This window comes from Anguilla anguilla, chromosome 9 (genome assembly GCF_013347855.1).
Source record: "Anguilla anguilla isolate fAngAng1 chromosome 9, fAngAng1.pri, whole genome shotgun sequence".
In the NCBI taxonomy this organism is placed as follows: Eukaryota; Metazoa; Chordata; class Actinopteri; order Anguilliformes; family Anguillidae; genus Anguilla; species Anguilla anguilla.
Genome location: NC_049209.1, coordinates 6,077,726 through 6,101,124, shown reverse-complemented (window position 1 = coordinate 6,101,124; position 23,399 = coordinate 6,077,726). Strand labels below are relative to the sequence as shown.

At 38.8% G+C, this 23,399-nt stretch overlaps 1 long non-coding RNA gene across 1 annotated transcript; it reads left to right on the top strand.

The window, feature by feature from the left end:
* The first annotated feature begins 893 nt into the window (after nucleotides 1–893).
* Nucleotides 894–22,921, top strand: LOC118235430. The gene is made up of 3 exons (XR_004766841.1): nucleotides 894–1,127; nucleotides 21,849–21,992; nucleotides 22,881–22,921. It is a non-coding gene; the product is annotated as an uncharacterized LOC118235430 (long non-coding RNA).
* The last annotated feature ends 478 nt before the right edge of the window (nucleotides 22,922–23,399 follow it).

Here is a 23,399-nt window from a genome sequence, read left to right as displayed (position 1 = left end):
AGAAAACAAACCTGGGTAAATGTTATTCCCATATTTTTTGTTATTTCAGCAACCAAGTTTGTTTTGACGTGAGGCAGAATACCTGAAGTTTACATATCAGCTGGCAGTCCCAATTATGAATGGACAAACACAAAGCCCTGCATTTATCTGCCCAAAGTTTAACCAGCCTTTTTATTCTGTTGGAAAACTGAAGGCTTACGCAGACCTCCCTCTCACATCAGTGGTTTCAATTTTGTGTGAAGCTCTCTGATGCATGTGATGCAACCTCTAGAACAGCACTGAAGACTACTTATTCACTGCTGTTCTCACATCCAGGCAACGACAGCACCCCACTTTACTGCCATATTACATTTCAGGCTACATGGTGCCCACTGCCTACTCATTCAGTGGTGAATCGCCTCCAGAACTGGTAATGTTCTTTACAAGATCTCCTCATCACAGTAAAAGTAATTATCTGGGCTATTCCCTCCAGCAACCGCTCAACCATTAAAGGATTTCTTACATAATGTTGTTATACTCATTTTTTTTGCAACTGACCTGTTTCTTATAAATTCTGCATGATTCTGCATGATTCACAGATGGGATTCTCTGGGATTGATTAACTAAACAGCGCTGTATCAAAAGATCCTCCCTATCCTTATAAGAGATGGTGACTTACTTAACTGCTATTAATGAGAGAAGTGATGTTTTGATACTTGACAGCTAAATAAATGATTGTGCTGCAGTGTGCAATACGCTATTGCCATGGAAGTGAATGCCCTTCATAACCACACATTTTATGAATATAAATGGTCAGCTATCTTATGTAAACAAGCTAAGTGAAACAACCTTTGAACTGAATTGCAGCAAGTGAAATCTTTTGTGATTTGTAAATGCACAATGTACAGATTTACCTGCTGCGGTTCAAAAGTAGTTCATTCATTTATGTCTTTAACATATTTATTGGAATTGGTGATCGACCACAGTGAACAGAACCATTTAACAGTGCTGAAAGCTCATTTAAACTCAGGGTTGATCTCTGTTTAAATGAGCTTGATGGAAGCCCGCCTTTCCCCTTCAGCAGACCGGGAAGTAACCTAGAAGAGTTCCAGTCTGCGCCCTACCAGCCAGCCCCTGTGGCAATAAAGGTACATGACTACACATTCTTCATCTTCTATTGGTCACATGGTTTTCAAATACAACCCAGAAAGACAAAAAAATGGCCATGCCCAGAAGCACACTGAAAACTTTTTAGAATAACAAATACAGGCAGACAAGCAAGGACTGGGCAGCAGTGTGCACAGTCAGCCACAGATTGCCAGTGCATTGAAGTAATGACTGAGCATGGCTGTTTTATAATATTTTCTTGGTGAACTATTAAAGGCACAGTATGCATTTAATAGCTGTTAGCTGTGATAATATAATGTGTGCAATGTTGGCTTTCAGTGTGACGTAACTGCCGATTATTTCACACTGAAAGTAATTGAACTACAGCAAAGCTAACTTAAAGAGAAATGTGGCTTGCAAAACTACAATTACTCAAAAAATGTAGTTCAGGCTACGTATTATATTCCCCAGACATGACACGCATGCCAGCAATGCCTTCTTTTTGCACTCAGGGAGAAGCACTATACGGCAAGTGGAGCGGAGCGCTTCTCACTAATCAGGATTAGAGGGGGAAAAGAGAGAGGAGGCGCTGTTTGGTCAAAGGGGTTTGGAAAAAAATATTTTAGGGCCAAAAGTATTTGGTAGTTCCTATATTTAACTACCCCTCAAAATGACAAAAAGTAATTAACTACTTCAATGTGAACCTATACTGAACAAAAATATAAACGCAACACTTTTATTTTTGCAGCCATTTTTAATGCATTGAAATAATACTTCAAAGATTTGTTCTATGTGCACAAAGATCGTATTTCCCACACATTCGTTTATATCACTGTTAGCTAGCATTTCTCCTCATCAAAAAATACCTGTACTAATAAGATATAACTAAGACAGTTCTAGTTTCTCAATAGATCAAAAAATATGTCATTTAACAATGCTACAGCTTTATTAAGATGAATGTGTTTTATGTTGCATGGGCTGAGTACAGTAGCTTTGGTTTAACATTGGTACTCTTTGATCCCTAGAGTCCCTAGAGATCTCCGCTATGTACTGGTCAAAGGTTTCCATCTCAGCCCTTGAGGACAGAAACGACCTAATAAATCCCACAGAAATGGTATTCACACTCAGAGCACTATAAAATGAAGCTTAACAAGGCTTTTCACACATGCATCTTTGGTGTCCACATGCTCTGTTGCCTGGTACAGAGTGTTACAGTACACTGTGTGGCTGTGAGCTGAAATCCTTCCTATAAGGAGACTAGGGAGTTGACAATTAGGAGACAAGGCCATAGAAGCCTTGGTCATGAAAGGAAACACAACTCTCAGTTTTAACACTCTGTACAGTTCCCCCTTCTTAGCTCTAAATAGCTTTGGTAAGCTTCTTTTATGCTGCTTTTGATAATTCACACTGTATAAAAGAATGGGTATTTTGCTGACCAGAAAACAAGTTTATTTCAATATCCTATTAAAATACATTGTGGAAATTACATTGTTCATTTGGAGAGTTCTCAGAGAAACAGCAGTAACACCATGCACATTTGCACATTTCAATATGCAGGCATCATGTGAACACCAGATTTACAATTACGACCATACTGAAACACTTGCAGATTTGTTTTTTTTTTTAACGATTTCTGCCCATCCAACACAAACTGCCCCCCAGATCCCAAAATCACACTGTGGGTGATTCCAGCTTTGTAGAGGTGTAGTATACACACGCTACATTCTAAGGGAAAATGCATCTCATTTTTAGGTCAACAATAGCACTCCATTTTAAACTGTTACAGGCAGGTTTTCCATGCATCCTGGAAAACATCAGGGAATGTAAGAAAATTGCCAAAATGTAGTGAAAAGCAAGCAGTTGTCCTGGAAAATATTTTTAATGCAATGTTAAACTTTAAAACCTAACATCTTCAAAGGTTAAAGGCTGCAACCACAGTCCGTGATCACAGTCCATGCAATCCAAAATTTCAATCTCCTCATTCTCGCAAACGGGGCGGCGTTTGGGGGACAAATGTTCCCAAGATTTTAGTGGAGATCAGCTGCCTGTCTTTATTCATTTATCTTCAAACACAGACGCAGATCCTAATTGCCCTTCAGATGAGGTACTTATAGGAATTAAGTGCTTTATTTACAGACTTTACTGTAGGATACACCCGCTGTTAGCAATCCATTTGTAAAATACATAAATAAATGGACATCTTCCACACAGTTAAAAATGACCAGACGTTTACAAGCTTTAACAATAATATTTCACAGTAAAAATATAATAACCAGCATTTTGCTGTGAAATCGGGGATAACCTGGATTTTACAAGATTTAACAGTAATATTTCACCATAAACAGTTGTAATAACATTTTACCGTGAAATCAATTGCTACTTGGATTTTACAGTTTTTAATATATTCAAAAAATAATATTTCACAATTTATCCAGAATATTACTATGAAATCAATGCAGGCTGAACAATATTACAGCAGAATATGGTGTTATTTTAACTGAACTGCATTGAGTTGGCTACCAGACGGATACAGTCCATATTAAGCAGTAATATTAATTAAGGTTTATTTCAGTGTTCAGGTCTACTGCCAATGGGGTCCCCTTTGTGACAGTAATGTACACAGCTATATATATCTTACATTTTTATATGTTGTAACTGAAATGGTTGTACTTTCATATTTAGGGCTTTGTAGCTGGAATGTGTTGTGCCAGATTATGGAGGTAACTGTTAATGTTAACATAACATTAGCCTAGCTATCTAAAATGGCAAATTCAATGAATGGATGAGAGAATGGATGATCTTTTGGCACTAAGTAATTTATTATTTTCTTTGGAATTAAGGTTGCTTATGAGTTAGCTTTGTAAGCCACCGATATCTGATATTAAAGCACTAACGTAAAACAATTTTGGAAGTGGGCATTGCATGATGTCATTTTATATTTAAATTATTTGTCAATTTGTCGTGTTAGTTAATTCGAGTTTTAGAACTGCAGTGCCTCTCAGGAGGGATGTTCATCAAGCTGTGAAATGGGGCATCAGTCTCTCTTGGCTTTCAGTAATGTTCTTTGTTGTATTGGGTGTTTGAAAGAAAGAAACATTGTTGCGTGTGCCTTGGAGAAACAATGGGAGAAATGTCTTTGAAGTTGAAAGCTTTTGTCTCGGCCTTTTGTCTACAGGTGCTTCTTGGGCATCAACCCAGAGAGAGAGGCTCAAAATCAAAGAAAAGGGTGAATTTGCAGTTTTCTGCAAAAAAAAAAAAGTTGATTTTGGGTGAATGTCAGTGCAGACATCATTTTCTGACTGGACTGTATACTGTGTTTACATTGGAGGTTTTATAGCTGTATTGCTGTTTGTTCACTCCTTCTCCATCTTTGCTGATGTGTGGTGAGCATTCTGGCGCAAACTGGCTGCTGTGCATTGCCCAGGTGGGTGCTACACATTAGTGGTGGTTGAAATTAGTTCCCCACTTCACTATAACAATATGTACTTCTGGAAAAGTGCTATATAAATTCTGTGTTTCATTCATTCATTTATTCATTCATTCATTCATTCATCCATTTATCCATTCATCAAAGATTTTTTAATTGTTGTTTTTCCATTGTTTTTAAATTGTTGTTGAAAATCTTTGCTGAAGTTTTCAGTGTTATTGGACTGGTACATCTGCATTTAAAACAGATGTTTACATTGTTCTGCATAATAAAAATATAAAAAAGAAAATGATTGCTTGTATGCTGTTGTCATTGTGTAAGCTTCTGATGAATTCAATAATGGTGTTCTACAGTAAGTCCTACGCAAATAAATTTTGGTAGCATAAAAACTATTCTAACTATGTTAAATGGATATTGTTTTTGTTTTTATTTTAATTGACCTGATTAGAAAAGATGGTTACATAACTAGGTAACTTACAAATGCCAGAACCGGAAGTGACCTCCCACTCCTACATGCATTGCCCAATCCCAAAAAGAGCCCTCTGGACTTGCTCACTATTGACTCGCAGACTTTGATGCCATATTTCTGGGCACAGGTGGGGCTTGAGGGGGTGTACAAAGGGTGATACAGGACAGAACTTTTGATGTCACCCAGCACATAATAGGTTGCTAGGAGACGGAGACGCAACCTTGCTCAAATTTATACGACAAGAGAGGAGGAGGCGAGCCATGCACCCCTTGAACCAGGCAGTAATTTTCACATGCATGGTTGAGTCCCATTGTCTGGACTCGTGGACTCAGAGGTACATTCCCATCAAGTTCATGAGGGTGTAGGCACAGGTGCAGCTAACATTTAACACTGATACATTTTGAAAAGCAGTAACGAGCATTCATAAGGCCTGACTCATTTCTACATAAAGTGTTGTTTTTTTCGGGAATTCTATCGCTAGGAGTTAATTTCTAAAATATAAGTAATGCAATTAGGTGACTGTTGTGTTGCGTATTGCAGGGATGCCTGTTTTGATCTCATGTGATGCTGCATTTGTACTGTGCTGTACTGTTGCACAGATTTAACAAAAGGCCACTTCAGGGGCCTCAAAGGCCACCCAGGTCAGTGTTAACGCATGCTTTGAGTAATTAGTCACACGGTCGCCAGTTGCCGGGGAAAGCAAGGGTTGCCCTCCTCCAAAGGTTACATGGGGTTAAATGTCATGGAGGGGCCAGCACTGAAATGAATGCAGACAGGAGGGCTGCAAAATCGGAGAACATGAACAGCAACAACACCATGGGAACACAGGAATATGAAAATGCATTGCTCTTTGAAGTGAGCTTTCCCATGCGCTAACAACAACGTTAACACATTAAAAAAAAAAAAAAAAACGGTACGGGATATTCTGTTAAAGCAGTAAAATATAGTTTAAGAGTGCTTGGACCACACAAAAAAAAATAAGCATTTCATATAAGCTTACTATTTCAGAGCCTTTAACTTCTTTAACTTCTATTAAAACAACCTTGAAGAGCTGGACCACTGTTCATTTAAAATCTTAATCAGTATTTTAGTTTTGGAGAGGTTGACCGAACGGTTGTAGAGTTGAGCTCTTGGTTGAGTGATCTATACTTTATTCACATTGACCCTATTCTAGTACTCTACCCCACTTTGATGTTTTCAGTTTTACTTTTTTTTTTGCAATCAATTATTTGTAAATGCTGAAAATTGTGTTTTTAAAAAGTCGCAGTTTCATGAAAACGGTTTTGAACATGTTATGCTGATGAAAGCTTACAGTAACGACAGAGAGAGAGAAGACCATGGATATCTTCTTAGGCCAAAGAGCCCAGCCTCTAATATGAACTTGTGAAGGGTGAATGGAGCCTTTAGATGTGTGTGTGTGTGTGTGTGTGTGAGAGGGGGGGGGGGGGTCATTTAAAAGCAAAATACATAACCCCCCCCCCAACCCCCCAACCCCCAACCCCATCCCCACCCCCACAGTCACAGCAGCCGTGTCAGGCTAATGTGGATTGAGGTCTACAAGCTGCGGCAAAACATCTCAGGGTCCCCTGACGGCCTCACAATCGCCCGTCAAGCCTCACTCTGAGTGAAGGCTGATGACTGACATCACCTTCACAACAAATGTGGGTCAGAGAGGAAGGGGGGTAATCGCAGCGATGCTTAGACACAGATTCACTCCCGTGGGACGGGGTATTGCCGTGAAATATCACACTTCGGGTACATGTAGCACCGTTCCCATGGCAAGCGAGTGAGCGAAAGCTCTCCTGATGGACATTTTCGTCAGAAGAAGGACCCATCTTCATTGAAACAAAACACTGAAAAAACATTGCTTTCCACAAGGCAGATTTAGTAATTCAGTGAGATCAATTGCTGGTATTGTATTGCCCACCAAACATGGACTAAGTTTGATTAATGAATCATGATTGCTTTTCATTTTAATGGTCAGAAATATATGTTAAAATGGCACTATTTATTCACAACCCCATATTTTTGGCTAATTATCCTTGGTGCCAGCTTTCTGTCTTCCAAGCAGTCTTACCCAAACTATCCAGTTGGTATTCTGTGGTTTAAAGTCTGTAGTGTCCTTATATTAATATAAGCTGTAGTTCAATGAGGCTGACATCATTATTTGTTTGTCTGGAATAAAAAATAGCTTCACACAATCAAACTTATGACAAGAGTTACATTAACACCCTGAAAACTATTGATGATTATGGCAAAACTACTGTTCCTGACCAGACACAATTTCTCTGATCAGTAGAAAATGCAGAAGTAGCAACTTAAAAAAAAAAAACATTGCTTGAAAAGATTATTGAAACAAGGTGAAAAACCTTGATTGTTTATAGAACTCAGAATATTGTGAAACAAATGTACTGCCAATTTTTTGCAATGCTATCAGCATTTTTATAAATCACTCCATAATCTCACTATGTGAAACTGGAGCTTACAGACCTGAACACAGACCCACACTGTAACAAACTGCTACAAATTCAAAGATGGACCATAAGAGCTCAGTTTCATCAAACTTAGACAAGACTGATTTTTCAAATACTAAATTGTCAGTTTAAATGTGGACTTATGAAAGATTTACTTTCTCTCCTGAAAGGCCATTTGCAAGAGGGCAGAGAAAATGACTGTCCTTTCAAAGCATTCTCAACCCCAGCTGGAACTGCTGCACAGACCCTTGATGCATCTTTCACAGATGACCCTGAGGACCCCGAGTTAGATGTAGGTCTTGAAAAGGTGGATGAACATTCTCTTTTCAAAGAATTTGACCATTCTTTGAAAAAGCCAGGCAAAGCTGTTATTGCCTAGATTAGTGATTCATACCATTGTTGATGAATTCCAAGAAATTCGTGACCTTGGGCAGGCACATGTATTTGTAAAGTGGAATAAAAAAATATAATGCCTGACATTAATATTAGTAATTTTGCAGTGAAACTTATTACGTTCTGCAATCTACTTTGTGCAGATCAGCATCTGTCTTTAAAAACAGCTTGAACTATGTTGAACCAGTGGCCTTGTACTTGCGTAAGGATGATTATTGGAAAGATTTATTTGCCCTGTATGTCCCTATTAAAAAAAATGCTCAGTGCCATTTCTGAGTTGCAGTCAGTCAATATACAGTATGATGAAGCATACTCATGCCTAGCTTAAAAACATATTTTGAAAGCTATTGGATGGGTAGAATGCATTAGAAAATGTTTTATTCAAGACTGAAGGGTCATCTTTAGCCTTCATACTATATCAAGATTTATTTGAGGTGGTAAATCCATTGGTGAAAAGAAACATAAGGTGCTTGCTATTTATCTCATCCTAGGTGACATTCTGCCACATAATAGATATGAAGAAAAACACATTTGAACTTACAAAAATGATGAGTTACAGTATAGACAGTGCTTTGTATGTGTGAGTAAGTTATTAATTAAAACTTGCAAAATCTAGGCCTGCCATTAAAAGTATTGATTTCAAAATTAGGCAAAGTTACAATAAATAATATCTTAGCTCACACAAATTAAACAAGCTGTATTCCAAAACAGTGCTACTCAATGTTTCCTAAATTATGTCAAGTAACCTGACCTGTTTTTTCATCTTACCTTGTGAAGAAAATGAGAATATATATTTTTTCCCGATATCTGTTTACTTAAGATATCATTTCTTTTTGTACTGTGTTTGTTACGAGTAACCGATAATAGTAATGCATATACAGTAAATGTAGGCTGTGAGAGAGATATGCATACACATAAATACATGCAAACACACATATATTCTAGCTGAAAGGAACACATAGGCATGGATTCAGTCATTTTTTCCTTTACCATGAATGACAAATAAATGAAAGTGTATGTCATATTTTTAAATGGAAATGTTTCTAATGTATTATTGTGTACATGACAGACCTGCTAATTGTTTGTATGTCAGTATAGGATCTATAGGATTAGCTAACATTCATTTAGAAACATGATATTTGCTTGGTAGCTAAAGTAACCTAGTTAAAACGTAGTAAACAGTAGAAACGGCACAGTGGTCGATAATGTTACTTTCTGGACCAAATAACAAGCATTTCAGTGCTTAATTTTGGTGGCATCTGTACTAAAATATTTTACACTCACTCTGTCAACTCATTAGCATGCTAGCTAACATTAAAGTCAAAATGCTGAAAGCAAAGCTGGCTAAAAGTGTGGGTGTATTTTACCCAAGCAGGTTCAAACAATAGAACATGCTTTTGCAATAAAAAAAGATATTCTTAACTGTCGTCGAGCTCATTCTTTTAAAGGAGGTAGACGACTTTTTCAGGTTTGAAGTATTGTTTTAGCAGGACTATTGTCAAAATGTGAACCCTAGCCATGAAACAATATAATGTGTGGAATGTGGGCCTGACAGAGAACAGATATCAGGAATATAAACGAGTTTTCTGCAAAGACTATACAGTTGCAAAAGCAGTAGCTTAAGTTTTTTTTTTTTAGGAAATTAATAGTTAGCAAGAAAGCCAGTGCAACAAGTTAGAGGAAGGATTTGAACCCATGCCTCTCACTCGTCCAAAGGTCCTGTGCTACCATTGAGCTTCTAGGGAAGGGCTGTGGTCACCAGCATTTTTTAAATTAAAAAACACGTGCACCTCTATATATCCATTTTGCGTGTGTATCCGATGTTTCCATTGGGCGATGCAGCTATATGTCCAATGGGGAGATCTATACTTTGCGGGCCTAGAGCATGTGTGATGATGTATTTGGCAGGAAAAAGAAGAAGAAGCAGAAGAAGGATGTCACATGCTAGCGTGACACCCCTGGGAGGGAGATGCGACAGTGCCGCGGAACACCGTTGGTTGCAGCATGGAGAGAGAGAGGGCGCAACCTCACAAACTCTACCATCTTCACCCTTCCCCCTCACAGGTCCTGGGCGAAAACAATAAACTAGGACAACAAATTAAAATAACAAAGAAAAAAACAAGCATGGAACCGTCCAGACCCACGGCGTAACTCACTTCCGCAGACACTGGCACCACCTCCACAATTTGGGGCCGAGACCGGGAGCTAACACCGAGAGCGCAATTATGAGTTTCGGTTCGTTTTAGCACTAAAGACCAAGAAAGGAATCCTCAGCTGAAAAGTTGGAGGAGCTGGACCTGGCCGGGAAGGCGGGTCAGCTACAGAGCAGGGAACTGAAAGAAAGGGTGAAGTGGTCCGTTTAATTTTATTTAATGTATGTTTGTGTGCGCTCTCTCTCTCCACGCGACAGAAACGGTGTTACCCGGTACTGCCGCATCTCTCCTCCCCGGGGTGTCACGCTTGGCGTGTGACAGGCTATATAAAATTGTCCTTCAAATTTCCATGGCACACTTGATCTTGCCACACAGCGCACTAGTGTGCCGTGGCACACCATTTGAAAAACCACTGGTTTAGGCTCTCGCAATATTAGTGGCTTTACTGTATGTAAATTTTTAGTAGGAGTGAATATATACAACCAGAACTGTTCAGCCTTATCAACAGCACATACAAGAAGCTGTTGACAAGAACAGTGCTAGAGGCATCAAATTTGATTCACTTTTTAACCAGCTTAGGTACTTTCATGTTTGTCAGACTGGATTGCCTCTTTCCAAATCTCTGTGAGGTAGGTCACTGTCTCATGTGAGATTGCACAGTTCATTAATTATTTGGTAAAGTGTTTTTACCTATATCGAGTTGAATAGATGCGTCACTCAATATAAATATCTTGGTACAGATGCTAAAGTCAAACCTCCTGAGATCAGGCCATGTATTGAGACATCATCTGGACACGCTTTGTAAAACTGGTGTCTTTTGAGAATGTTACGTCTTTTAGTCGAGGACAGGATTAAAAATCCCTCAGATAATGGGGGACGGTACTTGAGCCAAATTGTTGGATATATAGGTACACCAGTAATTACTTTAGATCAGGTTGAATATTTGAAAGTCCTCATTGTGGGGAATGCATTCATTTTAAGGTTAAGACCTTTCCAGGTCACCTCCTTAAGCCAAAGAATCACTATCTACGTCACTACGCTGAGCTCATCATTAAGTATGGGCCTCTTGTACATCCGTGGATATTAAGATTTGAAAGTAAGCACACTTACTTTAAACAGTGTGCTCAAAAAATTTCCACAATTTTAGATACCTCTGTGCAACTCCAGCAGAGTGGCACCAGCTTCATAAAGCATACTTTGGTGCTGGTAGGTCATTTCTGCCCCTGATTCAGAGAAGGGAACTCAATTTTATAGTAGTGACTACAATGAAAAAAATCAGGTAGGCAGTTTCATTTGATTTCATTCCTGATGCTACAGTAGCTGTAAAAAAAAGTTTCAGGCACAGCCTTATGTACCTTCCAGGGTGCCGGAGAGAGCAGAAAACATTCAGAGGGCATCCAAAGAGTTCATCGCACACAAGGACAACCCGATGAAACCTGTGGTGTTGCTTGTAATAAAAGGCCTTCTTGTGTGCAATGAGCCCTTTGGATTCGTTTTTGTCCAGTTTGGAGAAGAGTTGGAGAAGATTTGCATTACATTGAAATGTTTTGATTGTTCTTTACTGTACAATACTGTTCTTACAGTACTTTATTCACAACTTCAGTTACCAGCTAAATACTGTAATTCATGGAATTACATGTAATTACTTTAAAACAGCTACAGTGAAAAATCTGTTTCACAGTAACACATCGTGATTCTTATTTATAGACATCTATTGGAATTTTATGGTACTCTATTGGCAACATTTTTTTTTTTTTGCCAGTAAAACAATGTAAAAGTTTTTTTTTTTTTTTTTTTTTTTTTTTTTTTACAGAGTTGCACTTATGCTACAATATACCGCCTCCGTTTTGAAATGGGCTTCATAACAAACTGTAACAGAGACAGGATGCAGCTGGGCTGCTCCTGTGGTTCCCAAAAGCGGAGATTAAAAAAGTACAAACGAGAGTGGGAGTGAGAGAACTCATCACGTTGGTGGCGCCTTGTATACACCTGGCTGAGCAGCTCCTTCCTGTGCTACTGTTTTTATCACACAGCAACCCGTGGGCAGTTAAACTAACATAAGCCAGCAAAAATGTCTTTTTTAACAAAATGAGGGTAAAGCAGTGCCCGTGTGTATGTGAAATACCGCAAGCGCTAACCGAGGTGAAAGACTGACCCACAGTGAGAAACATCTGACAATCCCTGTCAGTGATGTTGGACTCGTAATCAGCTGCCAAAGAGTTTATCTTCATAACTCAGAACTCAGAGAATATGAAGTCTTTCCATCCTCAGTGACGTGCGGGCGGTGCTCAGACTCAGATAAGATCTGGGGGTGGGGTCGGCAATGCAGAGACAGGCAGGATGCAGGGGACACGGCAGTTACGAGACAACGTTTTTTGGAAGAGGCTGGACCGAGAAGCCCGCTTCCGCCACCTGGCCCTCCCTCTTGCCTCTCCGAAGTGCTGACGGGGCAGCTGGGAGGAAATGGCGCAATAAAGGGAAGAGCTAATGAAAGGTCGGGGAAGGTCAGCACCCGCAAATGCCTTTGAGGGACAAGGGCGCGGAGGAGGGTCATCCACTCCAGGGGTGAAATGTTTCACTCGCTCGTTTCACTGGAGGACAGGGCGTCAAACGTAAGGGAGGGTCATTGGGACCGGCCCGAGGTCCCAACCCCAGAGACCAGATTCTGGGAACGTTGAAGGAGTCAGGGGTCAGCAAAGGTATGCAGGAGCTGCGTAGAGAGGGTGATGAGACCACATCATTGCTCAATTTTTGACAGGCGCTCCCGTTTTGATCCCTCCCCCCTCCTTTCTGTCTTACTCGTGATTCTAAAAGATAGCTGAAGGAGGCAGTTTCTCTTCTGCTTAAACGAAAGACCGCATGCAACAAAAACTCAGAGCCAACCGGTAACAGTTTTGGTGAGGTCTATGAATTATGGTTTATGAATGATTATTTCCTAGAAACACTGCTGTTATGTGGAATCATTCTTATGTGCAAACTTAGACTGAACGATGAAATGACAGTCCAGAGGAAGTAGTACGACTTTTCCTACAGAAAGACATGTCCTGCCTCTCATGAAATAAACAAGAAGTCCTGAACAGCTCAAAATAAATAATCAATGTATGCTTCCAGAATCCCACAGGAAGAAATTAGGTGAGTCCATGAGAGGCCATTATGCTATCTCCAGGGCACTGGATAATTAACCCAAGATATAAACAAGATTAAGCACTAAATTGGAGCGGGCCTGATTATCTAATCTAATGTTGTGTTTGATTTTCAGCCCATCAAAAGATATATTGACAAAATGGAAGTTTTTTTTCTTGCCCCACCAATCATTTCATTACTTTGTGTGGTCAAGTTATAATTTGTTACCATTATATGACATAAGCTTAAAAAAAGTATGGGTCAAAATTAATTTTCAATATGGTCTTGATCTACAACACATCAAGCTTGTTAATCCCCAAGTAAAGCTAGTTCAACTTCAATTCTGTCATTAATAAATGGGGGGGGGGGGGGGGGGGGCTTCATTTTTGATTACTTGTGATTAACAAGCTTTCAGAGTATCACCAATCAGCCACTGATTTGTTTTGCATCAATGTGTATATCTCTCCAGTGCATATACAGTCATTGTATTTGACCTGAAATTGGTTTGGGTCAAACCTATTTTCCAAAATGAACTGTTGATTTTACCTTGAGTGGCAAATTAAAATAATTGATCCATCCACTTTTTTCTCATTGGATCACATTGCACACAACTTGCGTCTGAGGAGCATGATGGGAAAAACCTTGCGTTAGCATAATAAACAATATATCAGGGGAGTCGACAGAGACTCATTAAATAAAATAAACCATCAGCTTTGTTCATTAAGGTCCAGAGAAATCAATGAAGGAAATTTTTAAGAATTAAAAGTTTCAAGGTTTTGAAAATACCTATATTATCGCATTCTACTTTTAAACATGTACAGTACACTACCCACAAGAGAACTAAAACTGAAGCATTGCATTTGTGTTTAAAAATCATTTAATGAAAAAAGGTTGTTCAGTTGTTTTATATTTTAAATTATTTGATGTGATGTTTAAACTGTAAACACCACAAAGGTATCCTGTAGAACAATGTAAACTTCACATGAAATAATCAAAAAGAAATTTCTCCTGATGGAAAACGATTGCGAACAGGTTTAGAATAATTACACTTTTAAAGGTAATCATTCACCTCCAAATCCAGTATTTCTTACACACAAATTACTAGTGCAAGCCAACAATATTGAGCATGGTGTTTTTCCCACTTTTGGTTGGTCCAGCATTCAGCTGGTCCCGACCCATTTGATTTAGCCTCTCTAACCCCTCCATTTTGTTTTTAATTTGCTGACAACCTGAAGGCCTGAAGATAAGCTTTATTGCCCACCGTCGTATATCACAGATAATTTAAGCATCTTAATGGAGAGGCCTGTTTGGACAACTTATTGATGCTGGGAAAGGAGGTGGGAGTAAAGATTTCAGCTCTCTAATAATGCAGGGTTGCAGTTGGACCCAGAAACCTTGCGTTATATTAATCTACCCTGAGCACACTTAACCACAGCCCTATTGGCAGGCAACTGTGAGGCACAGCAACATGTTGCCATTAAAAATGAACTAGTCCAGAAGCTTATTCCAGCACAACATTTAAACATTTGTATTTTAAGCAGAAGGCTTATCATGATGGCAATCAACACTGAAGCATCAACCAACCCCCACCACCCCAGGAAAAGTAAAAACAATTTTTTTTTTTTGCTTTCATGGACACCATTGTACGATGCAAAAAAGTGTAACCATTCAGAGGCACACCAGTTAATCTCTCACAGATATTCTGGGGAAATTCATAAATCTATCAAGAGGAATGTACTCATTTACATGCTAGTCTGATCATTCATTTCCTTTAAAAGTTTGCCACTGCCTTTTTCAAAATACTGTAGAAAAGCAGTAAGTTCCTGTGAAATGTATTGTAACAAAAGTACAGCAGCACCCTCTGATGGATAGAGAGAGAACAGGCACCTGAAACAACATTGCATAAAACTGTCAGAAGGTCAGCCTCCCAGTGGCAACAAAGGTAATTTACCACAGTTTTTTTAAAATTATTCTTGAAACCTAATAAGATACAGCTTTCATATTATACTAAGCAACATAAGCAGAGTAATTACAACTGCTGGGTTATTTTATTGTGTGCGGCCTCAATAGGCACATCTGGATTACAAGAGGGAAATATGATTGGTTGTGGTTGACAGGTAAATTACAGAAATTCTTTCTGAAATTAGATTTTCTATGATTTTTCTTGATTTTCATGACTAACATATTCTATGACTGTGGTTCAGCCCATGTTAATACAATGGGGGCCTACTGTAGGATAAAGCCTTAACAACTCACAAGGTTTCTATTGTTTTCCAATTTCATCAGCACACTGTATAAAAATGCAAACAAGTATTAGTGGATTGATTTATTCATTCATTTTCTAAATTCAGTAGTATTACCTGGAAAAATCTTACGAACAATCTTCTAACCAATTCCAAGCAAATAGTTTGAACAGTAAGAGAAAAAGCTTATGCGTGCAGCGCACTGTTTCTTCTTACCCTCGGTCGAGGGATTCAAGTGAGATGCAATGCATTTTTTGGGGCAAGATGAATGCCCGAGAATGACAAAATAGGCAGAAAATAAACTATTTTTCATTAGATGTCCAAAATAATGCTTCCTTGATTTAATGTATTGTTTCACATCAATGCTGTGTGGTTATATAGGGGTTGGCTGGCTTTTTGAAAGGCCGAAGTAATCCAATATACTAAAAGGGTTCAAATTTTAATCTGAAACACTATCTATAATTTGATAATTCAATTCACTCCACAGCATGGCAGTTTTTTTAAATTTACTATATACATACAGCATATCAAATAAAAATGTATGATTAAAAAAAAACACCTGTTTTGTGCATTGAATAGACAGTGAACTGTCCAGTGTTAATTCAACTCTTATAGAGTTTATCCTGTATGAGTTCACTCTGGCCATAGTGGATTCAAATACTTGGTAGAGGTGATTTAACATTGAACATAGTACTGTGTATCTTCATTGAATGTGGATAAATTGATGTCTTATTATTTGTTATAAATCACATTCTCTACTACAAATATATTCTAGCCTAAATGTTTTTATATTGCTTCTCAGTGTACTTAGGTTACTGGACATTGTGGTAAACTACAATGCCCTTAAAAGTATGGTGATGGGAAAGTGAAATTTGTTCTTTTCACTATATATATACTTAAGGCATTTGGACTTGAGATAAGAAGATGAATATGAGGCAAAAGGAGTCAGCTTTTATTTAATGGTATTTACACCTACATGCTGTATGTTTCACCATTTTTCAGAAACAGCTGTTTTTGTTTTGAGTCTCCCAATTTTCAGCTCAACTGACAATAGTCCTAAAATAAAAGAAAAGATAGGATAATACAATTTTGTAAATGACATTATTACTGTTATTACTGCGGGAACTTATATAGGTGTATATAGACAGGTGTGTACATTTCCAAATCATGTCCAATCAATTGAATTTACCACAGGTGGACTCCAATCAAGTTGTAGAAACATCTCAAGTATGATCAATGGAAACAGGATGCATCTGAGCTAAATTTTGAGTGTCATAGCAAAAGGGTATGAATACTTAAGGAAATGTGATATTTCAGTTTTTAATAAACTTGCAAAAATTTCTAAAATTCTGTTTTCTCTTTGTCATTATGGGGTATTGTGTGTAGATTGATGAGAACAAAAAATAATTTAATCAATTTTAGAATAAGGCTGTAACAAAATGTGCATAATTCGGCATATTTTAAGACAATCATCCTCCTTAGAGATTAGCCTCTTTTGGTGACCTGTTGCTCTCTAGGCTCAGTCCACAAATCTTGGCAGGTTTAAATATAAATTGCCTTTTTGCTTTGGGGAAGTCTGTGATGTTTCCAATCTTAATCAAAGACAAGAATGTAGGTCAGATATGTATTAATCTTCCACGTTTTTCAATTTTTTCCCATGGCACTTCAGATATCAGATATTAAGAAGATTTCAGATTTGCATATTGTGAAAATAACTACCTACATTCCTTCATGCACAAATTTCATTCGTTCTTTCCTCTAAAACTGCAATGGAAAAAACCAAAAAGAAAAAAAAGGTCCAAGCTGAAGTCAACTCAATAGAGTATTTATTGCACTGAATAGTTCGCAGATCAAATAAGGATTACAATACAAGACTCTAATTTAACTTTTAAACATTCATGAAAGCGATGTTTGAAAGTGAACATAATATTGGAACCCTGCCGAGCTAGTCCTGGAACTAAAACAAAGGGTGGCGAGTCCTCAGTTTGGCTGCTGTTGTAGAAAACCACCTTTTTATGTTTCACCTTCAAGGCTTGCCCTCGTAGTTCTTGTCTCTCGTGAGTCACTAGCGAGCAGATCCGACACCCCTCGTTTAAATGATCGCTCAACCTGCTTGCCCTTCCCCGGCGTCTGGGAATTCTGCCACCTGCTCCTTTTCAATAATGACATCAATTAGTACCCTTTGTTTGGCAACTGGTGTCAATTAGAGACCCAAACGCAGTTTTGCGCTAAAGCCAAGGTCACATCCATGAAAGTACGGTTTGCATTGCAATTGATCTTAATATCATCTTGATAGGGGTCACCATGCCCTCTGAGCTTACACTCAGCTCACCTAGGTGAGCAAAGCAGAGTGAATCTCCACAGGTCCTTACCAGCTCTGATGGTTGAGGTCTGCAGTTTCAAGATGTCCTCTTAGAAAGGAGACACACTTGAGGCCTACACATCATTACGCTGCATTTTATTTCGATACAACACTACAAAGCTTAAAACAATGTGCTATGCAGCTGTCGTATGATCAATCGGCAAATGACCATGAGAGTGGAAAGCAATGGAACAAAGTTAAATGATGCTATATTGTGCAAATAGCAGACACAAACTTGTTTTAAAAATGCACATATGAATGGACAAAAAAGACCAAATGCTTTAAATCCTTCCCTGCTGTGCATACTTAAGGGTGTCTGAATGCTTCTCTATATTATGCTACTGTGCACTGCTTGTATGGTAACAGCAAATGTAGTATTCGCCATGTGTCTTAGATCTGAATCAGCTGCACTCCCAGTAGCAGACCCCACACCATTATGACTACAGCTTCCTATGCCAACCACTGGGCCTATCTGTAAATGGACATAAATAAAGGGTATGGACCACATGTTGCTTGTGTTTAAAACAGACTGTTAAAAGACTGTGGGATTGATGGGCCCATTTTACAGACTCTTGAACTTCACAGTAGGCTTCTACAGGTACCAGAACTTGCAGACCAAAACCATTATGTGGCTGCCATTGGAATGAGGCCTAGAACTCACCTGATATTAAATTTATTAAAGCAATTCACTTTCTTTATTTGAAAGCAGAGAAAAACTAAAGTAATAATAACTGATCAGCGTAGCCATTGACTGGCCTATTACATGGCACTCATTCGAACAGAAAGAGTACATCATATCAGCCTCATTACTGAAGATTAGGCCTTGTCGACCCTATTATAGAGAGAACTGAGCAGCCCCTTTAAAGTAGAAAGAATGCACTTGCTAAAAATGTACCGTAACGTAGGCCTATGCCCATGGTGAGCGCGGCCCATGGGCATGTGGTCACAAGCACCATCTCTCTATTTTATTTAGTAGCTTATTTATTCGTTTTACCCAAAAAGAATAAGAATTCGATTTTTTTTTTTTTTAGTGCATAAAGTAGCCTAGCAGTGTTTTTACGTGATGTTTTACGGTTTTTAATGCCTTTCAGGCCTTTTGGTAACAAAGCAATAACACATTCTTAATTCTGCAATTAATTATGCCAAAACAGCAATATGGTCAGGTTGTGTGATCTCTGTGAGATATTGTGATTATGGAGCCTGTCTGTTATCAGAGCTGTCTTGGATAGCAATGGTTCTCTACATCTGGGATTAGGCTACTGGACGGATTTAATCTTGAATTAATCTGTGAGACAGTAGGCAGGCATCAGGACAGAGGCTGTTCTCTCTGTCTAGGACACATTACCACTCCATTGTCCACTGCTCGGAAGGGAAAAGCAACTCAAAAATGAACCTCTTCTGCTTTTCATTGGTAAGAAAAACCTGTGATGCTTCATAATTCGTCTTGCTTCTGCTGACAACATAAGAATGTTTATTTTATGATTTTTTATTTTACTTGTGCGCTGTTCTTTCATTTCACAAAAGTGCACCACAGTTGCTACACGAATGATCTGTGTGGCTGTAAAATTATGTCATGTTGAGAAGGATGTTCTGTTGGCTTGCTCAGAGCTAGCTTGTGATCTTTATGTTGGGTTTGGTTAGGATATTCAGATGTGTCGTGTCGATTTGTGTAAATTTTTAAACTTAATATGTTTTTGTTTTTGACTGATGTTAGTTAACTTAATGCAATTATGATTCATATTAAACCAAGTCAGCACATTCTAGTTAACCATAAACATTTAAAATCAGGTTTGTGTTATGCTTTAAATTTCATTTTCATTTCATTTCAATTTGGAATATTTCCTTGAAGCACATGTCTTCTCTTGTGCAGTCTACATGCACAACAAAGTCTGCAAATAGAAAAATTTAATCGACCAAACTGCAATAAAGCAGTGGAGACATGAAATTCAAACACAGAGGTCGGGGAAATGTTGGTGCTGCAGAATTAATTAACAGCATAGACTCTGAGCTCTTTACCAGGTTATGCAGGGAGGAACATGTCCAATTCATGGATTAGAAATAAATAATCACCATGCCCCAAGATTAAATGTCTATTTTCAGTCTCACTGTGGTCATTTTGCTGGCAGCTCAACGTATGTACTGATACTATGCGCTTGTGCTAGTAGAGTAATCAGACTACACCCTGACCTAGGTGAAAATCCTGTAGAAACTTATATACTGTAGATAGTTTTTTTCTAATTAGAATGAGTTCTGTGCTGTCACAGTCAGAACTGTTATTTTACATTTTATATATCAAAGGATTCTCTTCTTGTTTCATATTATTTTTTCTTATATATGAACAGCAGTGCAAAGTAAATAGAATGCAAAAGGTGTCAGGTGTACCCTGTCACAGGTGATTTGATACTGAAAACACTGCTGAATTGGGCTGAAGCTATTTGCTTGCTTAGGTCACAGAAACTGGGCCAGTGGGTCTCATTTCATTGTGGATACTGGGACATGAATAATGTTTTTAAGTATAGAAAATAGTTTTTATGTATTTATGAGGTCACCAACATAGCGTTTTCAATTTCTGGGGTGACAGACAGTCCTTCTGACTGTCCATATATCTTTTCAATGTCCCAGGACAGGCAATAGAAAGGAATGTAAACAACAAATATTTTGATGCAGTGTCTCAAATCTTTAATTTACACAATGGATCTACGTCAATACATATCTGTTCCTATAACATAAACAATAAGGCCCAGCTTTACTAAGCCATTCGTGACTATTTTCTGTGAGGGCAGGGAAGGGTGACCAGACGCGACTAAACAGGGGATCTATAAGCTACCAAAGGGCACTCCAGTAACCACTGAGTCTCGTGAGAGACGAAATAAGAAAGGGGTGCTATACTCCTAGGGGACGTATCCCAAATAATGAATAATAAACCCCTAAACGGGTAACTGAGGAAGAAGGAGTATATAAGGAAAATAAAGGAACAGGGAAATGAGAAATGAAAAATAAACAACTTCGAACCGAAGCTGAGAAAAAGAAAATGTCTTTTAAAAAACAAACAGAAGATGTTGAGGCCAACTAAAACCAGGGGGAAAACTGGTTAGTAAGAGGCAGAAAGGTTTGTGCCCCGAAGGTGACACAATAACCCCTTAAAACCGCCAACCTCAGAATCGGGACAAATACTGTCCGAATACCTTTTTCCTAAAAAACAAAAACAAACTAAAGTCTGAATTCTTTATAAATTCCTTGGTTCCTAAGATCCTTACACCTTGCTCAGAAACGCGACAGGGAACTGGCTAGAGCAAAACACATTACACTCAAGCACCGTTCCACTGCCTACTGACGCTTTAAATACCCAGCCCCAGGTGTGGCTGGTAATCAGCGGAAGATGTGAGCAACCAACAGGTGAACCAGATCAGAGGTAATCCTGCAGGAATGCAAGGAATGTTAGAGCAGGTACAATCATCCCACAGGAACCAAAAATAACGATTAGCCGAGTGGCTAATCTGCAAGCTCGAACTAATCGTCCCCACACACCAAAATAACGACTAGCCGAGTGGCTAATCGGAATGCTAACCACTGAGCCGGTGCAGGCACAGAAAAATGATCTACCCTGCACAGAAACCGTGACAATTTTCAGACACAAATATGACGCACTCTGCCCCAGAAACGTGTCTTATGTATCAAAGAGGTGTACGGTGGTGGAAGCGCTGTATGTGTGATCCACATGAGTCATGTCAAGGTTGCGCTTCTCTCCTTAATGCATAGCCTACGCATTTAAGGGAGGATTGCGCAAATAGTGGGCAGAGTTGTGTGGCAGATTATGCATTCCATTGAATTTACTAAGGTTAACACAATTAACAAGGGTTTGATTTTTGCATGACATTTCTCTGCCTCTATAAAGAGCAGCAACACTGTTGACAGCAGCCATCAAACAGCCATCAAATGCAGGCTGCATTCTAAACTGCTGGAAAATAAAAAAAGCACTAAAAACAAAAAAAAAAAGAGACATCAATCTATGAATCCATGCCACCTGCGACTTCTGTGATGAACCGTTGTCAGCCATAGAAATAATTACTCTTCTGACACTCTTCTGACATGACACTAATTTCCCCTATGCTTTGTAGGAGGGCTCCATGGACAGCCTCTATGAGCCAGTCCACAACACCAGTGGTGCACGGGAGCATTTAATTCCCAGCAGGATGCGCAGCCGGGCAATCCTCCCGGAGCAGAGCAGCGAGTGGCACGGCTCAGTACCGGCATTCCCAGTGGTGAGCACAGCGCCACCTACTGGTGGAATCATCTGTGTCAGAGCATGCGCCTTTCCAGTGCGTGTGCGCGCCGAGAGCTGCTACAGGCTACTGTGAATGCATGGCGGTACATTCCAGCAGACAAGTAATTGGACATAATAGGATTAAATAGGGGACTCGATTTTAAAATGTATGTATCTGCTTCAAAGGTATTTTTGAGATTCAGCACAAATAAAATGTATGGCTCACATGGTAAACAGGAAAATGTAGCGAGAGAAAATCCTAAATAGTGTGCTGTGTTCATTTGCTGTTTGAGGGACATGTGTAAAACGAGACCGGTGAAAAACAATGGAATGTATTACATGGTTTTTGCTTGATGAAACGTCATGTTACAGGGATTAACATTAATACAAGTATATGGGGGAACATCTGGACAATATATGCATGAATAAAGGTGAATTGGGAATTACCTGTGGCACAATAATGCATAAAACCATAAAACAAACACAAAACATTTAAAATATTGTTATACAAATATACTGAAGACAAATGAAATGAAATGAAAACAAATGAAAACTGCTTGCTAAATTACTTTAACTCTCATTCTAAAGAAGCTCTTTTGTTTAGGCAATGTTGCAAAAATAAAACATTTTATTTACTCAAAATTTCTAATTGGAAACATAAAAAATACCATGTATCATCTATATGTGGTATATAATAGTTGGTCATGATATATATATATATATATATATAGCAATTTGGTGACAGTGCCACTTGTTGATAGTTTATAAAATCCCAGGTTGTAATGATAATAAGGTGAGACTGGTAAAGTTTTTAAGATGCTACTGCTCTCTAACCCCACTAAAGTTTATTCATAAACTTCACATTCTCGTTTGTTTTCCATCTCAGGAGCTGTCCCAACCTTGCAGAACCCGTTCAATAAAGAAGAAAAAGTAAGTGGACCTGTCTTGTATAATTTAAAATGGCTGCCATTTGCCTCCATGCAAGCAAAAGTTCAGGACCTAATTGTCACCTATAGTATAAAGGGTGAAAAGGTAGGTCCTTAGGCTTAGGCTTACCAACACCAACTGTTTGGAACATCATTAAGAAGAAAGAGAGCACTGAGGAGATCAGTAATCGCCTGGTAGGGCAAAGAAGTTAATGAAGAATAATTCTCACCATGATGAAGAAAAACCCCCGAACACCTACCCAACAAATCAGAAACTCTATTCAAGAGGCAGGCATGGATGCATCAGTGACTAATATATGCATGAATGTATCAGTGACTAATATGCAAATGCAAACCACCAGTAATTTGCCACAAACACAGGATGGCCACGGTGTGGGGGTGTTGGAGAACCAGAAGCGATGAATATAGGGGAACGAAAAGCTAACGCTACCGGAAGCGTTAGACACAAAGTCCCGAAG